The sequence below is a fragment of the Coenobita brevimanus genome, chromosome 77 (genome assembly GCF_032717465.1).
Source record: "Coenobita brevimanus isolate Jiangsu-jjx chromosome 77, ASM3271746v2, whole genome shotgun sequence".
NCBI classification, from domain to species: Eukaryota; Metazoa; Arthropoda; class Malacostraca; order Decapoda; family Coenobitidae; genus Coenobita; species Coenobita brevimanus.
Genome location: NC_137030.1, coordinates 28,392,179 through 28,403,415, shown reverse-complemented (window position 1 = coordinate 28,403,415; position 11,237 = coordinate 28,392,179).

The following is an 11,237-nucleotide window of genomic DNA, read 5'->3' as shown; positions in this document are numbered from 1 at the left end:
GCAGGAGCTATAGGGCTACGGTGCGAGTGGATGGTGAGCTGAGTAAGTTCTTTGATATCAATGTGGGACTGAAACAGGGTTGTGTGATGTCTCCATGGCTGTTTAATATATACATGGATGGGGTTGTAAAAGAGGTGCAAGGTAGGGCAGTGGATGTGGGGGTGGCTCTAATGAATGAGGGTGAGATTTGGAAGATTCCGGTGTTGCTGTTTGCTGATGATACAGTATTGTTGAGTGAAGTTGAATGGGAGTTGCAAGGTTTGGTGAATGAATCTGGGACAGTGTGTAGGAGGAGGAAGCTGAAAGTTAATGTAAACAAAAGTAAAGTTATGGTGTTTGAGAGGAATGAAGTCAAAGAATGTACAGTGAGATTGGATGGCGAGGATATGGAGAATGTGAGGGCATTCAAATACTTGGATAGTGTGATGAGTAAGGATGGAACTTTGGGGGATGAAGTGAGTGAAAAGGTACAACAGGGAAGGAAGGTTGTTGGTTCACTGAAAGCAATGATGAGAAATAGGGGGGTGAGTATGGAAGTTGAAGTCACTGCATGATAGTATTGTGATCCCTACCCTGACGTATGGAAGCGAGGCGTGGACCTTGCAAGAGGGGAACAAGTCAAGAGTGAGAGCAGTGGAAATGAGCTACTTGAGAGGAGCATGTGGAGTGACATGGAGGGATAGGTTAATGAATGAAGAAGTGAAGGAAAGTTGTGGGGTGGATGTGGATGTAGTTGAGAAGATTAGGAGAAATACACTGAGGTGGTTTAGACATGTGGAAAGAATGGAGAATGAAAGACTGACGAAGAGGGTGTATGTAGGTGAGGTGGAGGGAAGGAGAGGGAGGGGTAGACCGAGGATGAGGTGGAGGGATGGAGTTGAGAGGTATATGAGGGAAGGGGGGATGAGTTGGGGGGAGGGTAGTCAAATGGTGAGTGACAGAGCGACTTGGAGGCGTTTTGTCTGCGGCCACCCTTTGCGGGATTAGGGCGTCGGGCTATAGATAGATAGATAGATTATTATTACCAGCGCCAACGAAGTTGGAGGAGGTTATGTATTCACCTGTGTCTGTCTGTCTGTCTGTTTGTCCAGAGGCTATCATCAAAAAGTCTCAATGAAGTTCAATGAAATTTTGTGGAAGGGTGGGCCATGGGCCACGAAAGAAGTGATTGAATTTGGGGGCTGGTCCGGTTCCGGATCCGGAGTACCCAGCACAATATCTCCAAAAGTTCTCAATGACTGTCAATGAATTTTTGTGAAAGGGTGGACCATGTGCCAAGAAAGAATTAATTAAATTTGGGGGCGGACCCGGATCCGGATCCTTTTTAATGGCAATGGCATTGGCGGAGGTCTGAGCTCTCTGATGCTTTGTAGTTATTATTATTATTATTATTATTATTACTATTATTATTTATTATTATTATTATTTATTACTATTATAACACAGTTTCGTCTAAGAGCCTCCAGTTCGGACTGAAACTCTTACCTTCACATTAAGAAGAATTTCAGTATGTGGTCATATTTTCTTCTAGAGGTCAAGGAATTTAAAGGCCTTCCGGTGCTGTCTTAAGATTACTGAAGACTAGCGTGACATATGACGCCTGTGACTCACTCCTGGCTGAATTAACTCCTTCTGTCCGATTACTTTCTTATTCTTCTTACCATTAGGCTATTTTATTCAATTATGAGGGATTTTTCTTTTGACCTGAGGGGTACAGATATAACATGGAGATACCCCTTAGTACAAGAGATCCCTCCCAACCCGGATGAAATCGTCTGTAGGCAGCAAGTACGAAATGAGTAAGGCATCACCGGAGTCAGTGGGTTATATAATAATTTGTTAGCTGGATTGAAACACTCGAGAAGACGCGATCATGACAGGGCTATCCAAACTAAAGCGTGTCTCGGGTGCTTCGACAGATTATTAGAAGATATTTCCCTCTTTGACTATTCCAGACATAAATTATCCAGTATCCCAGTGAAAATACAATAGTCTATAATTATGTCACACAACTCAGTTCTCATCTATTACTCGGGCAACTCAAAGTATTTACCAGGGTCTATCCTGCGTCAATATCTGTTTCCCCTAAATGTTGTCATTCCGTAGAGCACCTGCTCTAAGTTCAGTGATTATATGATTGAGTAGTATTTTCAAGATGCAACTTAAATGTCTGTGCTCTTCACAACAGTAGATTAGGTGTGCTAGGCCGACTCTGTGCCTTCATTTCCCCAGCAAAGCTGCTGGCTTTATCCAAGGGTTGTATTCGCCTCTGAGTAGAGTACAACCCCCATGCCTGGGGAGGCTCCTTTCATACGGTTCTTCGTAACCAGGTGAAGTCAAAGGCTTTTCGTCTCATTAACTCTCCTCCTCTTAATGGCTCCCTTCGACCTCATTCTCTTCGTCGCTCTGTTGCGTCTTTATCTAATTTCTCTCACAGTTTCAATGGTCACTGCTCCTCTGAACACTGCTTACATCCTTCCACCACTACGGAGGGCGCGTAGCACCCGTCTAGCAGCAAACTTTCATCCCCTTTCTGTAGAACCTACTCTCAGTTCTTCATGTATGCACTCGGTCAGCTATGGAACTGTCTCCCTCTGTCTGCATTTCCTAGTGCCTATGACCTCCAGTCTTTTAAACGCAATGTGTCCAGGCATCTCGAGATGAGCAGTTCTTGACTTTGGCTCTGTTATTCTGTTTTGATTTTTTACATAAGAAAGAATATGCCGGCTTCTAGTCTTTTGTTCCTTCTTCCAAGCATTAAAAAAAAAAAAAAAAAAAGCCCCCCCGACACATAAGATAGAAGAGGCAAATTACGGATCACAGTGTATTTGTATGTTAATTAGGAATCAAGTAGTGTTTAAACTTTTTTGTTGAAGAGCCGAACATTATATATAGCAGGACTTGTCTGGCCACATTCTTAGCAGTTCATGCCTCCAAAGGAAGCAAGAAGACTGAAACTTGTCCAGTGGAAATCCAATTCTTACTTTGGTACACTGCTAGTCTGAATATTTAACATAACTGAATCATGATCCTTGGTCCATTGGCTTTTAAAAGAATATTATGACACTGGATTCACTAACTTTCAGGCTCCTTTGGCTTACTCTGGCCTAAATAAAAGCGTCTGACTTTAGATCTGTTATTATGACAGAGTTGATACAATCATAAGCGGGCTTTATATTACTGGCTATAATATCGTCTCTAATGTCTAAAAACCAAAATCGAACTGGATTTACGAATATTTAACAGACCTGCGGAAGGAGGCTGGCTAGAGGGCCTGATCTGGATGGGATAACAGGCCTCGCAGTACGTTTTTCTTACCAGTTTATCTTGCACATTAAACTCTAACTGGCTCTTGTCTATTTCATAATTGTTTTTATATGGACTTGCTTTGTGTTAATGGCATGCAAAAATATATTAAGTTGTAATGTGCAGAGGAAATCGAGAAATGTGTGCAAAGAAACTTCAAAAACCACTTAAAACACGGTTGGGAAATATGGGCCGCTTGTTAGGCATTACTGTTCTCAACTCTGGATCAAATATTTCAAAAAAGAATCAATTCCAAATTACCCGTTTGTTGTGATTTAGAAAGTTCAACCCTTTCACCCAGAGGAAGTAATCTGCATGTTATTCCTGGTACCTCCTGGCGATATATTCAGCTTAGGTTGAACCTCTGACAATAACAATGTTATTGAAGTGGTCTAATACCAGCAGTTTCAAACGTATAGCCAAAGGTGGGTAAAACTGTCTAGAGATAACAAAGAACATATACTGTAAGTATGTCATAGGGCTGAAGTGGTTAAAGAAATACGTAAGGTCGTACGCTCGTTGGTTAATACGGTCAATCTGATGACACATTTTCTGTTTTATTCTTGCTACCTGTAGAAGATCTCACGTGTAGGGAGGCTCCCGATATACAACCCATCACAACAACGTGGAGTCAAAGGCTTTTCATCACATTAACTCTCCTCCTTTTACTGGCTCCCTTCAGCTTCTGTCTCTTCGCCACACTGTTCCATCTTTATCTCTTTTGCATCGCTACTTCAATGGTCAATGCTCCTCTGAACTGTTTGCTTGCATCCCTCCACCACTACCGAGGGTGCGTAGCTTCCGTCCAGGAGTAAACTCTCATCCCTTTTCTGTTCAACTCTTTAATGAAAGAGTTAACTGGTACTTCCAAGCCTTCATGTATGGAACAGGTCAGTTTTGGAACTGTTTTCCTTTGTCTGTATTTCCTATTACCTCTGACCTCCAGTTTTTCAAACTCAGTGCGTCTAGGCATCTCGAAATGAATAATATAATAAGCACCTCTTCGGATTAAACGGGTGAAGGAGGTTCTCCAGCACCACTGCACAAGCTAATTAACTCTGTCGATGGAAATTATGTATGTATCAACTGTTTCAGTGCCAGGAGGTAATATAAGTTTTACTCATGCTGCAACCAGACGATTATATCTAAATGAGAATACCCTAGACGCAGAGGGGTCAGTGCCATATCATACCCTTTCACGGTCAAAATTTCTTCCGTAACCTGAATTAAGTATCGTGGAGGTGGCAAAAACAAACTAGAAGAGCAGTCATGTTAATTTGGGGTAAAAGAAAGCATTAATTGCGTGTTGCCAAGCGAGGGTCCTGAAGACAAAGTGACACAAGTGGGTAGTTAAAGATTTTTCGAAATTGCAAATTTCCAGTGGGATGCATTAAAACTGTGAAGAGGAAAGAAATCACTGCATTTTGAGCGCCCTTTCCAGTGACAGCTATTTTCATGTCAATATTCTTGGCCGCTGTGACCTTCGGCTTGGCTTGAGAGTGCCAGATACTAAGACGTGGGCACACCATTAGCTGAAGAGATTCATATGACATAAAACTCGTTAAAACTGGTTTACGTTTGCCGTCTGTAGAATATATATATATATATATATATATATATATATATATATATATATATATATATATATATATATATATATATACACCATCATCATCCAATCCTACGTTGCCCCATGAGAAGCGTAGGAGCACGGGGCTAGGCAAGTTGGTCCTGACATTTAAGATGAGAGTGACCAGCTTCACTCATCCCTGAGTGGCTATACGTGAGCAGTAAACTCCAACCACCCCTTGGATATAAAGCTTCACGGGCTCAATCCGACTGGAGCGCCGTAATTAACCACTAACCCACCAGGCGCCAAAAATTGGTTATATGGTTACCACCCAGTGTAGTAAATGGTTTCCTGGTGTACAGGAAACCATTTGGCTTGTCACTCATTGTAGAGTCACCCACAGGCAGAAGGAGGAGGAAAGAATGAAGGAAAGAAAGACAAAAGAGGGAGCGCAAAGTCACCCACAGGCAGAAGGAAGAGGAAAGAATGAAGGAAAGAAAGACAGGAGAGGATGGAAGGAAAGAAGGATGGAGGAGACAAAAGGGCAGACACCCAAGGGCAGCACTACATCGAGTAAGTGGATGGTGAGCGCCTCCTGCTACCGCAATATACATATATATATATACTGTACTGGAGAGAGAGAGAGAGAGAGAGAGAGAGAGAGAGAGAGAGAATCAGACAGTGACAGACAGACAGGCAGAGAAACAGAAAGGAGCAAAGAAAACGGCACAAACTTCCCTGAGAGAAACTAACAATTTAAACAAACAAAATGACCGAGTGAAAAAGTCGTGAGAGAATTTTGTTTCATTTGAGTTGGTGAGTCTGAGGGAGGGAGGCGGAGGAGGGAGGAGAGAGAGAAGGAGGGAGGGTGGGGGAGTGAGGAAAAGAAAGGGGGGGAGGAGAAGGAAGAGGGAGAGAGGGAAAAGGAGAGAAGAGGAGGGAGTGGGGGAGAAGAGAGACTGGGGTGGAAGGGGATGGGAGGAAGGAGAAAATGGGAGAGGAAGAGAAAATGAAGAAGGATATATGAAGTGAATGAAGGAAAAGAAATGAAGGAAAGGGGAAGGATGAATAAGAGAGGGGAAGGAGAAGAACTAAGCAGGGAAGGAGACAGAGAGAGATAGAAGGATAGAAAGAGTGAAGGAAAAGGGAAAGGAGAGAAAGAGGGAAAGTGAAGTTGGGGGAAGGATAAAGGTGAAGGAAACAGAGAGGGAAAGAGGGAGGGAAGGAGGAAAGACAAGGAGAAGCAGGGATTGAGAGAGGAAGAGGAGGAGGATAGGAGAGGGAGTGAGGGTTAACGAGGAAAAAGAATGAGGGAGAGACGGAACTAGAGGGAGGATAAGAAGGGTAGGAAGAAAAAGAGAGAGAAGGAGGAGGGTGCAAGAGAGAGAGACGATTGCAAGAAAGAAGGGGGGGAGGGATGGAGGGAAGAGAAGGCAAAGAGGGAAGGATGGAAGGAAGAAAAATACCGAGGAGTAATGAAGGAGGGGGAAATGGAGAGGGCTGATGAGAGAGAACGATGGAGAGGATGAAAGAAGTGTGAGAGAGAGATAAAGGGTAAAAGTGAGAGGAATATGCTAGGAGGGGTGGAAGGGAGTGGAGAGTAGAGGCGCAAGAGGAAGAGCGAAAATGAGGAGGGAAAAAAAGGGAGGATGGAAGGAATAGGAAGAGGCAGAGGACATGAAGAAGGGAGAGAACAGGAGAGAGAAACAGGAAGAACGAGAGAGAGAGAGAGAGAGAGAGAGAGAGAGAGAGAGAGAGAGAGAGAGAGAATGATGAGGACAAAGTAAGAAAGTAAAGCAAGATGCAGTGATGGAAAAGAAATTGATAGACAGATAGGTAGACTAAGAGACAGATATACAGATAGACAGATAAACATAGACAGATAGATAGACAGGAAGATAGATCGGCAGATAGATAAAAATATACAGACACGTTGAAAGAGAAGTGAATGGGATGATAGACAGACAGACAGACAGACAGACAAATAGCTAGATATAAAGATACAAAAAAAAAAAAAGAGAGAGAGAGATAAATAGACAGATAAACAGACGGGGAAATACAGACGGACAGACAAACAGAAGAGAGAGTGGAGTGGAAAAAGGTACTTCTAGAAAAATACAAAAAAAAAAACATGAAAAAATTAGCAACCAAATTTTAGTGTCATAATTCCAATCTTGAAGTTCTGCGGGGGCCATACTGCTGCCCAACGCCGCATCCTGGGAGGAGTGTCAAGAGGGAGTCGTCACTGAGGAGGGGCAAAACTCCTGGAGGTCATTTTGTTAGGGCCACCACCTCTGTGTGGGGTACTATGCAGGAACATCTCACTGGTTAAATACAGTGTGAATGATGATACTTTTTTTTCCATCTGAAGTTCTCTCTCTCTCTCTCTCTCTCTCTCTCTCTCAGGTAATAAAAAAAGATAAATAGATACAGAGATAAATAAAGAGATGCATGTTTCGGTGTGTGTGTGTGTGTGTGTGTGTGTGTGTGTGTGTGTGTGTGTGTGTGTGTGTGTGTGTGTGTATTAACTGAAGTTGTCGCCAGAATATTTCATTGTAGTAACCTTTAGTATGTTGGGGTCGTTTTGTTTACTTCTTGATGCCACCAGACAACATCATTCCGATCATCAGAGCATCTAATTTATAGGCCTTACCTCCTTAGTACAGTGATGCCCTTTGTATTTTATTCTTGCATGTTCTGGTTTTATTTCAGGCGGGGGCCTTTACTGTGATGAAGGTGAGAGGCCGTGACAGGTAACAGGCAGTATGTATTACCTTCGTCCAGGTGTTCGGGCTTCAGGCTTCTCTGCCGCAGTTTAGTTCACTTAGGAGTAGGTGGCTAGCCCACTCACATTACACGACCGAAAAGGTGCTGACAAGGAGCTTACACGTGATGGCGCTGTGTACCTTGGGTGGAGCGAAGCAGCTGTGACATCCACCCAGGAGCCAAACCTCTCCATACGTCACTGCACCTCGCCGTGGGAAAGGGCCCTGGTTTAACCTTAATCAGGCGCTGAAATACCACAAGGGGCTCTGATTCCCTGCAAGATGTATTAACTGTACTTTACCCGTAGGACGGTCCCACAGATGCAGTTGCTTACATAGGATTACATAGGAAAGCAAACAGCAACAGACCTTATGGTCCTTTCGAGGCTGCTTGTTACAGAGAAAACTATGACTACAAGATCTAACTCTACATGCTGAAGGATAAGGATAGGAAAGCAAGAAGGCTCCCCCCACCACCAAACCCTCCAGGAAAAAGTGAGAAAAACCACCATGCAGCATGGAAAAACTGACATGGAAATTTCATACGAAAAACTGGAAAGGAAAATTCACATTCTATCATACTTTGTCTATAAGCTACCCGATTGAGTAACCTGAAAGAGAAAGTAATTAAATAAACTAATAGTTGCGGCATGACATTATAAACCGGTACATTGAGTTTATGGGAAGTCTGTTGACATAACGTGGAAACTACACACTGCATAGTGTGGATGTTCAGGGGTGGTGCGGCAGCCTTGCCTGGCGCTTTTGAGGTAGACAGCAGTCAATCAGGCCCTAGCTCCGTTTACTCCACTGAGACAAGGAACTCTCCCATGTGGGACAAGTACACAAGTTTCCTCCTGAAGCAGTGACCCCTGGTACATTAAAAAAATCCCAATGGTGGTCACTTGACTAACAGGGACCCTCAGTGATCCACAGCCCATCGCAGGTCGAAAGTGAGAGTAGTGACCATTAACTCCGGGTTATCTGTGCAGATCCTAATCTGTGCTTATATTGCTTTCTTTGCACCGGGGAGATTGAAATATATACGACAGGTGTCTTAGATAAAAGGGGGCTGCACAGTGCACAGTGTGGATGTGCAATGCACAGAGCGGATGTTTAGGGGTGGTGCGGCAGCCTTGCCTGGCACTTTTTTGGTAGGCAGCAGTCAATCAGGCCCTAGCTCCGTTCACTCCACTGAGACAAGGAACTCTCCCATGTGGGACAAGTACACAAGTTTCCTCCTGAAGCAGTGGCCCCTGGTACATTAAAAAAATCCCAATGGTGGTCACTTGACTAACAGGGACCCTCAGTGATCCACAGCCCATCACAGGTCGAAAGTAAAAGTAGTGACCGTTAACTCAGGGCTATCTGTGCAGATCCAAATCTGCGCTTACTGCATATTACCTCATTTGCTCTGAGTAAACTAAAAAATGTATAATGACATTACGTGACGCTATGTTAAGTTTACGGGGTGTCCTGTAGACATGAGGGGACTGTGCAGTGTGGATGTTTAGGGGTGGTGTGGCAGCCTTGCCTGGCATTTTTAAGGTAGGCAGCAGTCAATCAGGCCCTAGCTCCGTTCACTCCACTGAGACAAGGAACTCTCCCATGTGGGACAAGTACACAAGTTTCATCCTGAAGCAGTGACCCCTGGTACATTAAAAAAATCGTGATGGTGGTCACTTGACTATCAGGGACCCTCAGTGATCCACAACCCATCACAGGTCGAAAGTAAGAGTAGTGACCGTTAACTCAGGGTTATCTGTGCAGATCCTAATCTGTGGTTATAGTACTTTATTTGCATCGAATGAATTGAAAAATGTATAATGACGTGACGCGACACTATGTACGGGTACGTTGTTTACAGGGTGTCTTGTAGACAAAAGGGGAATGAACTTACATGTAGCTATAAAAGCAAGTTATTCGGACAGAAAAAGAGTCAGCTGAAGATTCTCATACAAACAATTGTCTATTTTGTTTTTGAATGTCTCAGTTGAGATACTGTTCACGGTATCTGAGGGTAATCTGTTCCAGATATTTACAACTCTGTTAAAGAAGAAGTATTTTGCTTCATGGGATTGGAAACGCTTTCCTATAATTTTGCAGCCATTACTTCTGGTTTGACTCGACCAGTCTATATCAAAATATTTATTCATGTCTAAGTTGTCATATCCATTCATGATTTTGAAAACTTCGATAAGGTCCTCTCTTAACCTGAGTTTCGTTAGGCTAAATAATTTAAGTTCTTCAAGGCATTCCTCATATGGTTTGTTTCTAAGTCGTGGTATCATTTTTATGATTCTTCGCTGAATTTTCTCTAATTTTTCAATGTCTTTCCTGTAGTACGGAGACCAGAACTACACACAATACTCAAGATAGGGGCGCACTAGTGAGTTGTACAAGGCAAGTATGACTTTTTCCGATTTAAACTCGCAAGTTCTTCCAATAAAACCCACCAGCTTGTTTGCAGTTTTAACTGCCTCGGTGCACTGCTTACTTGGTTTTAGGTCATTTGATATTATCACACTAAGATCCTTTTCATTGTCTGTACTTGATAACTGGATATTGTTCATTTTGTAGTTCGCATGGACGTTGTTACTTCCAATATGAAGTACTTTACATTTTTCTGTGTTGAATTTCATTTGCCATTTTTCTGCCCAGCTTGCAAAAGTATTAAGGTCATTTTGTAACTCCATCCACTGTAATTTTGAAGTTACTTTACTGGTTATTTTAGTATCATCTGCAAATTTGGATACTTTACAATTTAGACCCTCATCAATATCATTCATACAGATAATAAAAAGTATCGGTCCAAGTACTGAGCCTTGGGGAACGCCGCTGATCACATTACGCCATTTGGATTCCTTTCCATTTATCACAACTCGCTGTTTTCTGTCTGAAAGCCAGTCTTGTAACCATTTCTGCGTATTTTCTTTTATTCCATGTGCTTCTATTTTGCTCATGAGACGCTTGTGAGGGACAGTGTCAAATGCTATCTGAAAGTCGAGGTAAATTATATCTACTGCTCCTGAGTCATCGTATGATTTGTAAACATCATGGATGAAGTCCAGTAAGTTAGTTAAGCATGAACGACGATATCTGAATCCATGCTGCGAGTCTTTAATTATATTATTTTCTTCTAGATAATTAACCATTTTATCTCTTATGATTTCTTCCATTAACTTGCACACTATTGATGTTAAGCTGATTGGTCTGTAATTTCCTGGGTGTGACTCATTTCCTTTTTTGAAAATAGGTGTTACATTTGCTAGTTTCCATTCGCATGGAACTTTCCCAGTACTTAACGATTTATTGAATAAGACAGAGAGTGGCAGCAGTAACTCATGTTTTGCTTCTCTGAGAATTCTCAGTGATATTTTATCGGGGCGAGGGGTTTTGTTTATGTTCGTACTATTTATGGCTGAAAGGATATCGTTATTATGGATAGCATAGTTACTAAGGACTGTGCTATTTGCTTGGTTTGTGGGTAGCAGTAGGTTTCTGGTGGTGTTTTCAACTGTAAAAACAGACGCAAAGTAATCGTTAAGAATGTTTGCCATTTCGACCTCATTTTCTGTGTGTTTGCCACTGTTCGT